General features: G+C 45.9%; 1 long non-coding RNA gene across 1 annotated transcript; it reads left to right on the plus strand.

The window, feature by feature from the left end:
* The first annotated feature begins 378 nt into the window (after window positions 1–378).
* Window positions 379–6,796, plus strand: LOC110308933 (uncharacterized). The gene is made up of 3 exons (XR_003834833.2): window positions 379–447; window positions 4,534–4,709; window positions 6,191–6,796. It is a non-coding gene; the product is annotated as an uncharacterized LOC110308933 (long non-coding RNA).
* The last annotated feature ends 7,305 nt before the right edge of the window (window positions 6,797–14,101 follow it).

Below are 14,101 nucleotides of genomic sequence, written 5' to 3' on the forward strand. Positions count from 1 at the left end.
GAGAACAGAGGCCTCGCTTTGGATGACTTAGAACAGACAATGTCTACATTCAGGAGATCAAGGTGGGCTGGGCAGGGGTGACTGACTAAGCAGAAAGGAACAGTTCAAGTGTGAAAGTTCTGGGCCAAATGACAAGCTTCCCTCCAGCTGACCTGAGCCTTCTCAGAGAGATGTGCGGCCTGGGCTGTGGCTCGGGTGCTGTTTTCCATTGAGGTGAACCTGAAGCCTGTGGCACTGGCTCTCTGACAAGCCTAGAAGAGAAGGCTCCTGGCCAGAGGCCTGGAATGAGCACCACCCCTCCAGTCAGTCAGCAGGAGTTGCTCATTAGCAGGCTCCACCCACGAGCAGGCTGCAGGTGCCTGCATACTTTCTGCTCGCCCACCATGTACAGGCAAGCTGATGCCCTCTGAGGGTTTCTGGAACAAAGAAGACAAGAAAATGAACCTGGTACGTTTCCTCAGCACCTGCTTATCTGCCCCGCTGCAAAGCAGAGCTCATTTGTTGCCTGGAAAACTTAAGACCACATGGTACCTGGCGAAGGGTGATCTTTGGCCACCCGCAGCAGCAGACTTTTAGAAGCCACATTTAGAAGCCCAGTTCTTACTTCAGAGTACCTGAACCAAGAGTCTCCAAACCTGCTTTTCTCTAACGCCTCCACTCCAGGAGAATTTTAGGCAGGTAAAATGGGAAACCCTGTTTTAGTGAAAGGAATGTTTCTCTGAGACTCAAGACAGGTGTTTCTCTAGTTCTATTTTCTTTTAACCTACAAGGCCCGGTGCTATCATCTGTTGGTGGACTGCTCTCTCTCTCTCTCTTCAGTCATAGAACTAAATCTGGCCCATTGCTTGTTTATTTTTTAAAGATTTATTTATTCGTTATATATAAGTACACTGTAGCTGTCTTCAGACACACCAGAAAAGGGCATCAGATCCCATTACAGATGGTTGTTAGCCACCATGTGGTTGCTGGGATTTGAACTCAGGACCCCTGGAAGAGCAGTCAGTGCTCTTAACTGCTGATCCATCTCTCCAGCTCCCTACTGCTTGTTTTTTAAATAAAGTTTTGTTTGGTTCCAGCCCCAGCCATTTGTTATGTGTTAGTATAAATGAAATGGGTAGCTTGTGGGCTACAAGGGCAGAGTTGAGCTGTGAGATACTGCAGGGTTTTTGGAAGTTCCCCTTGTGGTTTAATAATAATAAAGACACAGACATCTGTATAGTATATGGTCATTGGCCTGTTTGTTCAGGCAGTCCCTCAGCTAGCCCATCTAACTCAACTTAACTCCCCGCCATTGTGTCTATCTCTCCATGTAGCCTGCCTCTCTCTCTCTCTCTCTCTCTCTCTCTCTCTCTCTCTCTCTCTCTCTCTCTCTCTGTCACCTCCCTATCCTGCTCTTCTTCTGTCACCCCCCCTCTGCCGGTCTTTCTGCTTGGTAGGTCTGCTCCAGCCACCAGCACTTTATTATGCAAAAGAGCCACGCTCCTTACTCTACCAGTCTGACCCAATCAGCAGAGGACAAGGCCCAGTCCATATCTTGTTGTTAGCTTTTGGCACCGAGGTCCTCCCCTATGGGAGGCAGCCTGCCTTCTCTTTTTGAGCAGGTGAGGAAGCAACATTTACAAATCCAGCTAGCCTGGTCCCACCCCACCCCCCCCAAAAAAAAACCACACTCAGCAATTAACAATTAAGAATACAGGCAGGGACACACCTTCTTAGCCAGTTGATAACAGTCTGTATAGATTATCCCAACAGTGAGCATTGCTTTTATTATGTAGCTTAAAATATTTCCTGTCTTGCCCCTCACAAACTTGGCCTGTCCCCCAAGTTAGATGACTTCTAAGTATTTTATTGTAGTGCCAGGGAAGTGTTAGTGATCCTGGGGGGGGGGGGGGGGAGGATAGACAGGAGCTGATCTGATGTACATCACAATAGGGCCTTTTTATTTGATCTAGCTCTAGCCTTCCTCCCCCCTCCCTCCCCCACTCCCTCACCCCTCTACCTCCTCACATCACTGTCACAAAGGACTGTTTTGGTGGTGGGGGAGCCCCAAATATCTACTGGGGCAAGGCTTTATAGAAAGCTACAAGCAAGGTGTGTGTGTGTGTGTTTAAGTATCTAATTGGAGAGCCACCATGCTGAAAGTCATATCATAAACTTAATTTCTGTTTCTCTCTGCATTGGTGGTCGTTAGGCGGGGGTGGGCTTGTAACTTGGAGGTGCAGATCTGTTGAGGGAGATAACCTGGAGATGTTGGTCTTGGTGGGGGTTAGCCTAGAGACTGGAGCTAGGCTCTGGCTTTGTTGGGAGCAACTTGGAAACTAAGGCTAGCTACTGGCCTGTTAGTTTAACTGAGTTTAAATTTAGGTCAGGTTCTCTAAAATGGAGTTTGGCCTTAAAAGATTTGGCCTCTCACTATGAAGAGTGTGAACACACCCTCTAGTTTACTGGCTCACAACTGACTTAGTTACACTGCTTCGGCTGCGAGGCCACATCTGACATGTGGGTTAAGATCATGTTTGCCTGTATTACTTTCCCGGATCCTCAAGGCTGCCTTTGCTGAGAACACTAACTCTTCATTGAACTTGCAGATATCCAATGGGTGAGGGACAGCGATGAAAATGCATGGCTTCTCTGTCTTCAGCCTGCGTCTGTCTTTTTTTTTTTTTTTTTTGGTTTTTCGAGGCAGGGTTTCTCTGTGTAGCCTTGGCTGTCCTGGAACTCACTTTGTAGACCAGGCTGGCCTCGAACTCAGAAATCCGCCTGCCTCTGCCTCCCGAGTGCTGGGACTAAAGGCGTGCGCCACCACGCCCGGCTTGCGTCTGTCTTAACCACCAGGCCAGGATCTACTCAATTCCACATGCAGACACGTTGACAATCAAGAAGTTTTTCATATACTGTGAACTTGACCTAGCTTCTCTACTCCTTGTTCCAACGCTAAAGATACCTACCTGCAGCTGTGACTAGAGCGAGAAGGCCGCGAAAAGTGGTAGCAACCTAGTTCCTGGTTACTACTGCCAATCCCAGGGAAGACCCGGAAGTCCCTCCCCTTTCTTAGCCCATCTCTATCCCTCATGATTCCTATGCTCTACCTCCTCAACTTACTTCTGTTCCTGCGCCTGTTCCTTCTTCTGTTCTGTGCCTCTTGTTGGACATAGCTCCTGTACCTGGACTCCGCGGCATAAGGACTTTGTTGGTCTTGGGTCTCTTAGACATTTACATGGATGCTGCAGCTGCGGCTGTCGTTTCTTTTGCTGAGGAGATGGCTAGGGCGAGGGAAGGGAGCAGTCCAAGAGTTGGGGTTTATGGACTGAGAACTAAGTGACTGGAGGTAAACCTCAGGAAACCAAACCGAAGCGGGATGGGAGAGCGGGCAGACTTCCAGGCTCAGAGTCTGGACTTAGTTGAGAGTCCTCTAGTCTCAAACTCAGGTAGACGAAGCACCTTATCGAGACATTGCCCCATTTCAAGCTCCCAGGCTATAAAATGTATTCGTCTGCCTTACAAAAATGCCCCGTGAACTCACTAAGAAACGCAGAGCAGATGCTGATCTGTGACTTAGTCCCTGATGATGCGCTAATGGAGAAGGGGAGAAAAGGGCCCTTCTTAAGTAGAAAGAGGCACTTTACCCGCACCTCTTACATTATAGAAGGACTTTAATGTATTGGTCTCTTGAATACTGAGAATTTTAATGAAGTAAATTCCCGAACATCTAAGCCGCCAAGAGCATAGGCCACGCATGCACCCTGTTTTCCACACCGGTCTTGCGCATTTAACCCCATCTTGTTGCATCCACACTCCTTACTACTTGGTCACCCGCCTTTGTTCACTGGAGACTGTAGCACCTGGTCCTCCGCTCTTCAGGGTGTACACTGACAGCTTTATCTTCAATGTCAGTCTCCTCTGCTCTGCCTTGACCTTTCTGTCTCATATGGATCCGGAAGGGACCCACCATCTCTAGAAAAAAATCCAAATTAAAATAAAACCCAAGAGTGTTCCCTTACTGACCTCTGTCCCCGATCCACACCACACACTTTACAAAACCGTTGCAAACTCTCCCAAGGACATCAGCTTGATACAGTTACCAGCCCAGGGAAACCAGAGCCTAAAGACTGTGGGTCATGACATAAGCTAAGATAGTCCCAGCGTCATCAAAAGACAAGGGCAGAGTCAGCAGCATGGGAACTCTTGGGGTGTCAGGAAGGAAGGTGCTCCAGTTTGCTGCCCCGTTGTAACCAGTGATCAAATGCCACTTAAGGGAACACCATACTCTTTATAGCCCATCATCCAGGGAAGCCAGGGCGTGGTCTTGAGATAGGAGCTGACGCAGAGACCTTGGAAGAATGCTGCTTATTGGCTTGCTCCCCTGATCCTGCTCAGTCAGCTTTCATATAGATTGCAGGCCCACCTGCTCAGGGGTGGTACCAACCACAGTAGGCTGGGCCCTCTTATATCAATGGTCAATCATGCCCACAGACATGCCCAAAGACCCAATCTGATGGAGGAAATTCTTCAACTCAGGTTCTGTCTTTTCAGGCCAAGTTCACAATGGAGACTGACCACCACATGTGAGTTGATTTTGCCTCACCAGTTCAGGTCACAGTTCACGGTGGCCCCACGGTGTCCACAGTCAGGAAGCAAAGAGAGATGGATGCTTGTGCTCAACCCAACCTCTCCTTTTTATCCAGCCTTGGATCACAGCCCACTTCATGGTGAGTTTTCCCCCTCAGTGAAACGTCCTGAAGACACTGTCACAGACATGTCTAGAGGTGCATGGATTCTAAACTGCGGACTACAGGAGGCCACTGAAGAGCTGATGATGATGCCGGGTGTGTGTGTGTGTGTGTGTGTGTGTGTGTGTGTGTGTGTGTGAGGTGGGAGGTGGGAGGGGTGTGTGGGTGGGTGATTGGGTACTAAATGGGTATCACTAGCAAAAAAGTGATTTGTACATTTAAGTTTGAATGGTATTTTGAAGGTAAATGAGCTAATCAATTTGTAAAAACAAAAACAAAAACCAAAAAACCCACAATTTTATCAAATCACATCTTAAAATTGGCTAAAAGAATCCCAGCATGTGGAAAGTGGAGGCGGGAGGACCAGGAGTTCAAGGCCACCCTTGGCTACATGGTGTAAGTTTGAAGCCAGACTGACCTGCATGAGACCTTGCCTTAAAAACAAACAAACGAACAAACAACCCTCCCACAGAAAGACAATAATGACTCTAATCACCAGCTCTCCCAAACTGGCTAAACGCCAAAGCAGCCCAGAAGCCTGGGCGCCTGTCTCCAGCAGGCAGAGAAGCCCCACCCTTGTTTCTGCTGGGGCTTTAATGTCTGGCAAGCAAACTGCCTGTTCCCGGTAGGTTCTTTTCTCCCATCCTCTCGGGTGATGACTTCACACTTTCTCCTGTCTCCTTAGACGCCAGCCTCCTCTCTGCAGACCCATTCCCAATGACCTGTGTTCCTGTTCTCTTTGATAACTACCAGAAACTTCCCCCCAGCTCCCACCCTCACCTCGTCCTGTGTAGTGTCCCCATGCCCTGTCATGGAGGAGGAACAATCCCTGTGCTGGTGTACTAGGACCTGCTCAGGACACCGTGACAGCATTCTTTCTTCTATTAGCTCATTCTCATCAGAATACAAACACACTATTTCCCCATATTGAAAAAAAAAATGACAAGCTGGGTGTACTGGCACATGTCTTTAATCTCGGCACTTAGAAGGTAGAGATAGGTGAGTCTCTGAGTTTGAGGCCAGCCTGGTCTACACAGTGAGTTTCAGGACAGCCAGGGCTATATAGAGAAACCTTGTTTCAAATGAATGAATGAATGAATGTATAAATGTCATGCTGCTTGCCACCAATCCTGATGACCTGAGTTTGAACCCAGGGACCTACAAGCTGTACTTTGACCTCCACATGCACACTGTGCATACCCACTTTCAACCCACTAAACAAACAAACAAACAAACAAACAAATGTAATAGTAATTTTTTGTTGTTGTTTTTTTTTTGTAACAGGGTTTCTCTGTGTAGCCCTGGCTGTTCTGGAACTCACTCTGTAGACCAGGCTGACCTCGAACTGAGAAATCTACCTGCCTCTGCCTCCCAAGTGCTGGGATTAAAGGCGTGTGCCACCACTACCCAGCAATAACTTCTCTTCATCTATTTCTTGTCTTTCCTTTACCACATCTCAGGGTCTCTTAGTCCCACCCTGTGCATGTTTCCTTCCCTGCCAACTCCGTTAAGAGTTGGGTGGACACAAAGCCATCATCAGGCCAGCAGCGGGGAGTCACGGAGTCACAGAGTCGTGATCCAGTTTGACAAGCTCATGACTCACTTTCCTGCACTCGTGGACGACCTTTCTCTCACTCTCCTCATCCTCCCAACTTCCCAGTGATGGATGGAGTGTCCAGGAATGAGTTCTTCTTCCTCTTTACAAGATGTCACTGGGTTATCAAGTATCATCTGTGCGTGCATGTGACCGGCACTGGTGTAGCTCTGACCTCCCTCCTGGAACACTCAGACTGGACCTACCTGCCACTTAGAGGTCAGACAGACATCAAATGTGGCATATTTGAACCCTCAGCTCCAGGCTCTGCCTGGAGCCTTCTCCATCTGCTGTGGGCGATCTCATTCTCCTAGATTTTCAAGGTTCACCATCCTTGACTCCTTTGCACCCTCTGGCTTTGCAGAGCTTGGCAGCAAGACTTCAACAGATATATCTTCTATAAAATACTGGTCTCTTTCCTCAACCTGTTTGTCTTCTTGTTATGCTAACAGTGGGATCGGTACAGCTATATTCTTCCACTTGAATAAAACGAAGAGGCGAGGGAGGATCTGGGGTAGGTGGCTGCCGTCCTTGAATATTCAGACCCAGATTTTATCACTCATCCAGAGACACGTTAGCTGTTTACAAATCTTATTTACAGTATATTTTTCTGCCCAGTAAATGAAGAAGATGTATTCCTGTCTTCTGTTGCTGTGGAGAAGTAAGCCTGCAGTGGAGTTGCTGTTCCTTTGTGATTTAACTGGCTCTGCTATGGCTGCTTCCCCCCTCTAGTGTTCTGTACTTTCCCTATAAGGCCTGAGTGCGATGTAAAAGGATTATGTGGGTGCTGGAGAGACGGGTCAGTGGGCAGGCCTTTGCTGAGTTTGACGCCCACAGAGCCCACATGAAAAGCTGGATGCAGTGTAGCGTATCTGCAATTCCAGTACTCCCCAGGGTGAGATGGGTGATATATTCCAAAGAATGACAGAAACAAGAGCGGCCTTGCAGGCTTCAACAAGGTCGAAGGCACATGGAACGCACATACACACACACAGAGTACCTAACACATCATGTGAATTGAAGATGTAGATCAGTTGGTAGAGTGTATACTTAGCATGCTAAAATCTCTGGGTTTGATCCTTAGCCACACACACACACACACACACACACACACACACACACACACACGAGCACACATGCACACGCATACCCGTGCACACACACACATGCACACATGCACACACATGGACATGCATTTAGACACGATTTCTGCGTTGGGACCTGGAGAGGCGGCTCATTGAGTAAGAGCACTGACTACTCTTCCATGGGCCTCTGCTTGGATTCCTAGCACCCACATAGCAGCTGTAACTCTACTTTTAAGGTCCTCAGAGGCGTTCTACTTCTGTGGGCACCAGGCACATGCATGGTATACTTAACATGCATGTAAGCAAGACACTGATGCACATACAATTAATATTAAAGAGATTTCTTTTTTTTTTTTTCGTTTTTCGAGACTTCTTTGCATGTGCCCACTCGCTCTTCTGCTTCTTTCCACAGATGGAGCAACACTGGGTCATCGCCCAAGTGCCAGGCACATGCAGCCACCCAGTTTTGGACTTTCAGCTTCTAGGACTGAATCCCATGTAAGCCTCTTTATAAATTACCCAGCCTCAAGTGCTCTGTTATAGCAACAGGAATCAACTAAGACCCCATAGTCCCAGCAACTAATAATCAATAAATAATTGCTGACTTAATCTCTCATCACTTGTATTCTATAAAGTTCTTTGTACAATCATTCCTTGTGGCAGAATTACCTTCTTCCACATTTGTGCTCCCACCATACTTTGGGGAAAGTGGCGTATACATAGTAAGTACTAAGCTCACTCATTACAATGCAGCTTTGCAAGGGTAGAAACTATCATTTACCTTTTCTAACCAGTTTTAGTACCAGGAGCATGGAGTAGGTGAATGAATGAATGAATGAATGCATATGTTACTGAATGGTCATAGAGACTTGAAACATTTCCCCAAAATAACTCACCTATGGACAACAAAAACAACATAAATATGATCCTTCACTCTAAAGAAACCCAGAATGATGTCAGCTAAGGCAGGCTCCTACTTGATTACATCTTGTTTCTGTGAAACAACTATCAATGAACAGGAGGAGGAGGAGGAGGAAGAGGAGGAGGTAGAGGAGGAGGAGGGAGGCTTTTAGATGAAAGGATTCAGCATGCTCTCTGGAGTACCTCTGGATTTGTTAATTAACTTTAACACTATAGTGATGGCTCCTGGAAGGAAGTAATTTCCTATAGCCACGCTGCCTTGGGGATTTTCAGAAATGCTCATCTTCCCCCTGGGACCTGGCCTTGTCATTATGACAAAGGCTCATTCGGCCTGTCCTCAACCGATGGCTGACGGGCACGCGTATCACCAACAGTTCCTTTAAACCGCCTCAACCGTGTCCAATCTGTTGTCAGAGAACAAGTTTTCTCCTTCGGGACATATGGGAAAGCAGAAGCTGCCTCCAGACTTAGCTCATGCATTTATTTCCCATATTTAGCAAACAAATTTCTAACAAGTCTGCTATCAAAAAATTCCTAAAGTACATCTGATTCGTTGGCCCATCTCATGTACAGTGTTTGGATATTTCTAGTGTATTTACTACACAGCAGTTCATCTAATAGTATTTGGGGGTGAAGAATGCCCGAGAGACCCATCTGATGTTAGACTTGAGCAGTCTACAAAGACATGGAAGGGACTCAGCATTAAGTCTCCGGTTGAGGAACAGATGACGGTGACTCATTATGGGCCTTAGCCAAGAGCTTCCTGTGTCCAAATATTTCAAAACACTTTTAAGTGTCTGACTTTGGGGGGTTTGTTTTTTTAAAATAAATGTCTTCACACATAATTCTCTTTTGTGACTACTTCCAGGGAGCACACAGAGACCAGGTATCAGAGCTGTGCTCCCTTCTGAAAGTCTCAGTATTTTCCTAAGGGCCGCCATCCTTCCCACATGGCTGGATTTGCCCGTGGCAATGCAGGGCTGATGGAAGACGCACACTTGACTAGATGAACAGCGAGGAGATGAAGCAGCTCAGGAGGAGGGGAGTATGAAGGATGGCAGATTCGGGATATGAACTTAATGGAAAGAAAACTGATCTAGAAATGGTGGAGTCCCTGATGAAAGGCACAGGGGATCAGTTGTTCTGACTGAATCTCTATCCTGTCAACTGCTAGCATCTCTGCAACTGGCCAGTTTTATGAACTCTTCCATTCTTAATGGATTCCTTGGGCCGCTTCTCTACTGTTTGCAGAAGTCAGGTATATTTTCTATTGTTGTCCTGACATATCATCCCCACCTTAGGGGTTCAACAATACACATTAGCAGTCGTACAGTTCTGTAGCTCTGAAGTTGAAGGTCTTAGGGAGCCTAAGTGAGGGGCTAGCAGTTCTGTTCTGGAGACTAGGTTGGGTTACTTCATTTCTCATTCTTGGTGACTGTCACTGAAAGCTGTTCCTAGTGCATACAGGGTATCCATCTTTAAAGTCAGAGACAGTAGAATAAGTCCTTACCATATGGCATCTTTCTCACCCTTTACAATACAGGCCAAGAACATTCTGTGATTTTTTTTTTCCCAAATCATGTTAACTAGACTGGAATCCCACTGATAACCCAGGACAGTCTCTCTAGTCATATTTGCAAAGACCCTGGGTAGGTTAATCTTGATTTTCAATGTGACAGACCTGGGAAGGAGACACCTCAATGGAGGAATTGCTATGGACGTGTCAAGCAGAGGTACACTCTCTTTCTCAGGCCATTTGGTTATGGCATTCACCACGGCAGCAGATAAGCAAACCAGAATAGTGTGTATGCCAGATGAGGTGGACTGTTTACAGGACCTGGGACTATGGACGGGGCACCTTTGAGTGTGTGTGTGTGTGTGTGTGTGTGTGTGTGTGTGTACGTGTGTTGGCCAGAGTTGGCGCTGCTCTGCAGTCTGACTTCTGAGTTGCTGCTTCTGATCAGGAGACTTGAAACCAGCAGATCAGCACGAGCTGCTGCGGACTACTGTCTTTACCTAAGTATTTTTAACAGAGTCTAATTCTCTCTTAAGACTATTAAATTAAGAGGGCATGAAGAGGGCCAAACAAGCATGAGTCAAACTTCTATATAACAACTGCTGATAACAGTCTTTAAAGCAATGGAAGGAAAAGAGCAAATGAATGAAGCCTAAGTGAGAGGATTGTAGGAAACTAGAGATCACCTTAGCTTACTACTTAAACATTGTAGAGCATCAGATATGGTGACTCAGAGCTATAATCTCAGTATGTGGGAGACTCGGGAGAATCTAGAATTTGAGGCCAGTAGTGGGTACATATCAAGACACTCTAAAAAGAAAGTCACTGAAGTATATTCATTTTGAGATTGTAGTAATTTAAATGCAACTTGAAAAATACCTATACCCAGTTTTTCCCAATGGCAGTGTTTCTTTTGTAAACACAATACAGTATCAAATCCAGGAAGTTGGTTTGATAGCTACAATCTATCTTACTCAGATTTCCTTACAAAACACTCTTCCTTATAGAAACACTCACTCATGTGTGTAAGCCTATCCATACACATTCTCATATATAGATCAGAGTGAGCACCATCACAGCCAAGGCACAGACAATGGAGTTCTTTTTGGATAGGGCCGTGCTATGTATGCCACCCAGGCTGGCCTCCAGCAGTTATGTATAACCATAACTGGCTGGGTGTATTAATTGTGAAAAATATTTGTGTGTGTGTGTGTGTGTGTGTGTGAGAGAGAGAGAGAGAGAGAGAGAGAGAGAGAGAGAGAGAGAGAGAATACGTTATGTGCCACTCTCAGAGCAGAGGCCAGGAGAGGGTTGGGCGCTGAAAGCTTGAGTTATGAGTGGTTGTCAGCTGCCTGGTGTGGGCACTGGGAAGGAAACTCAGGCCTTCTGGGAAAACAGTACATGTTCTTAACTCTTGAACCATTTCTCCAGCCCCTGAATTTAGTCATTTTAAAAACTATTATTTGATGAAAGGATCTTCACAGCTAAAAAGCCATTGGCTTAGCCCAATACTTTCATTTTGGAAAGAAGACACTTGGGTGCATGCCTCTGCATACTCCAGCTCAGGCATTATGGGAACTCTCGACCCGCTAGTGACCAGTATTAGTTAAGTTAACCAGCCAACACCACAAAACACGTTCCAGACCCAAACCTTCCCACATCCCCTTAAATGTGAACACTTTAAAGCTTAGCAAACTTAGTCTATTTCTTCCATCTTAGATATTCTGTTGTACTGGCTAGTTTTGTGTCAACTTGACACAGCTGGAGTTATCACAGAGAAAGGAGCCTTAGTTGAGGAAATGCCTCCATGAGATGCAACTGTAAGGCATTTTCTCAATTAGTGATCAAGGGGGAAAGGCCCCTTGTGGGTGGGACCATCCCTGGGCTGGTAGTCTTGGGTTCTATAAGAGAGTAGGCTGAGCAAGCCAGGGGAGGCAAGCCAGTAAAGAACATCCCTCCATAGCCTCTGCATCAGCTCCTGCTTTCTGACCTGCTTGAGTTCCAGTCCTGACTTCCTTGGTGATGAACAGTGCTATGGAATTGTAAGCTGAATAAACCCTTTCCTCCCCATCTTGCTTCTTAGTCATGATGTTTGTGCAGGAATAGAAACCCTGACTAAGACATCTGTTTAGAAGTGAACTGATGGGCTATTAATGACTGCCTGGTTTACAAGCTTGGCACATAGCAGGAGTCAAGCGGTGCCTGTTGGAAATAAAGAATCTCAACAACTGAAGAATACGTTCACTTACATATTTTATTGTGTGGATGGCTAGATCCCTCGATCGCTGGGAAGCTGCAAGGTAAACGTAGAATTAAAGGGCAGTGGGAAGAACATGGTGTACAACCTCTTAGGGCTTCAGGGCATCTGGAGATTGGGGGCTCTTCTGTGGATAGTTAACTGAGGCCTTTTGGAAAGGAAAACCACAGCCTCACAGTGATGCTGCCGGGAGAACGTTGTGTGTCACGCTTGCTCAGACTGGGGGAAAGCCTTCCTAGGGAAGAATTACTGTTTCTGTCAAACAGAACCAAGGGTAAAGGGACCTTGCACACTCAACTTACAGGAAGCCTTTCATTCACAAAACACAACCGAGGGCCTTGCAGAGAACAGTGGGCAGCTGGCTCCTGGCATCATCCAACTCATGGCCAGTAAAAGGTTTTGAGAAACTTTGGGATTTCCATTTTGAAACAGAACTTACTAGTTCCTATTGGGCAGGAGCCATGCTAATCTATTATCCCAATTTTACTATGCACTCCTGAAGTGTGTACAGACCTTATGGTTTCTTGTCAAGATGGGTACGGTGTAGCCTTAGGTGGCCTATGTAGACCAGGCTGGCAAAAAATTTACAGAGATTTACCCATCTCTGCCTCCCAATGCTGGGACTGGATTTTATGACTTCTAGGTGTCTTCTAACTATGTAAGTCCTGATCTGTGTTTGAGAACAAATTCACCTAAGAAACTATCTGCTTATGAGAAAATTGATGGGCTGTTTTCTTCTATTTATTTATTTATTTGGTATTTTCTTCATTTACATTTCCAATGCTATCCCAAAAGTCCCCCCACTCCCCTACCCATCCACTCCCACTTTTTGGCCCTGGCGTTCCCCTGTACTGGGGCATATAAAGTTTGCAAGCCCAATGGGCCTCTTTTTCCAATGATGGCCAACTAGGCCATCTTTTGATACATATGCAGCTAGAGTCAAGAGCTCCGGGGTACTGGTTAGTTCATCATGTTGTTCCACCCATAGAGTAGCGGATCCCTTCAGCTCCTTGGGTACTTTCTCCAGCTCCTCCATTGGGAGCCCTGTGATCCATCCACTAGCTGACTGTGAACATCCACTTCTGTGTTTGCTAGGCCCCGGCATAGTCTCACAAGAGACAGCTCTATCAGGGTCCTTTCAGCAAAATCTTGCTAGTGTATGCAATGGTGTCAGCGTTTGGAGGCTGATTATGAGCTGGATCCCTGGGTATGGCAGTCTCTAGATGGTCCATCCTTTTGTCTCAGCTCCAAACTTTGTCTCTGTAACTCCTTCCATGGGTGTTTTGTTCCCAATTCTAAAAAGGGGCAAAGTGTCCACATTTTGGTCTTTGTTATTCTTGAGTTTCATGTGTTTTTCAGATTGTACCTTGTATCTTGGGTATTCTAAGTTTCTGGGCTAATATTCACTTATCTGTGAGTACATATCATATGCGTTCTTTTGTGATTGGATTACCTCACTCAGGATGGTGCCCTCCAGGTCCATCCATTTGCCTAGGAATTTCATAAATCCATTCTTTTTAATAGCTGAGTAGTACTCCATTGTGTAAATGTACCACATTTTCTGTATCCATTCCTCTGTTGAGGGACATTGGGGTTCTTTCCAGCTTCTGGCTATTATAAATAAGGCTGCTATGAACATAGTGGAGCATGTGTGATGGGCTGTTTTTCAACCAGCATTTATTGAGCCTCTTTTATATTGCAATAAGATATAATTAACATATATACATATATATGTATTATATATTGATAAAAATGAGAGAGAAAAGAAAGTAATAGAGGGGGCTGGTGAGATGGCTCAGTGGGTTAAGAGCACCTGACTGCTCTTCCGAAGGTCCGGAGTTCAAATCCCAGCAACCACATGGTGGCTCACAACCATCTGTAACGAGATCTGACTCCCTCTTCTGGAGTGTCTGAACACAGCTACAGTGTACTTACATATAATCAATAAATAAATCTTTAAAAAAAGAAAGTAATAGAGGATAGTGTGAATTGCACTGG

This window comes from Mus caroli, unplaced genomic scaffold (assembly GCF_978045245.1).
Source record: "Mus caroli unplaced genomic scaffold, Mus_caroli_1 scaffold_12, whole genome shotgun sequence".
Lineage (NCBI taxonomy): Eukaryota > Metazoa > Chordata > Mammalia > Rodentia > Muridae > Mus > Mus caroli.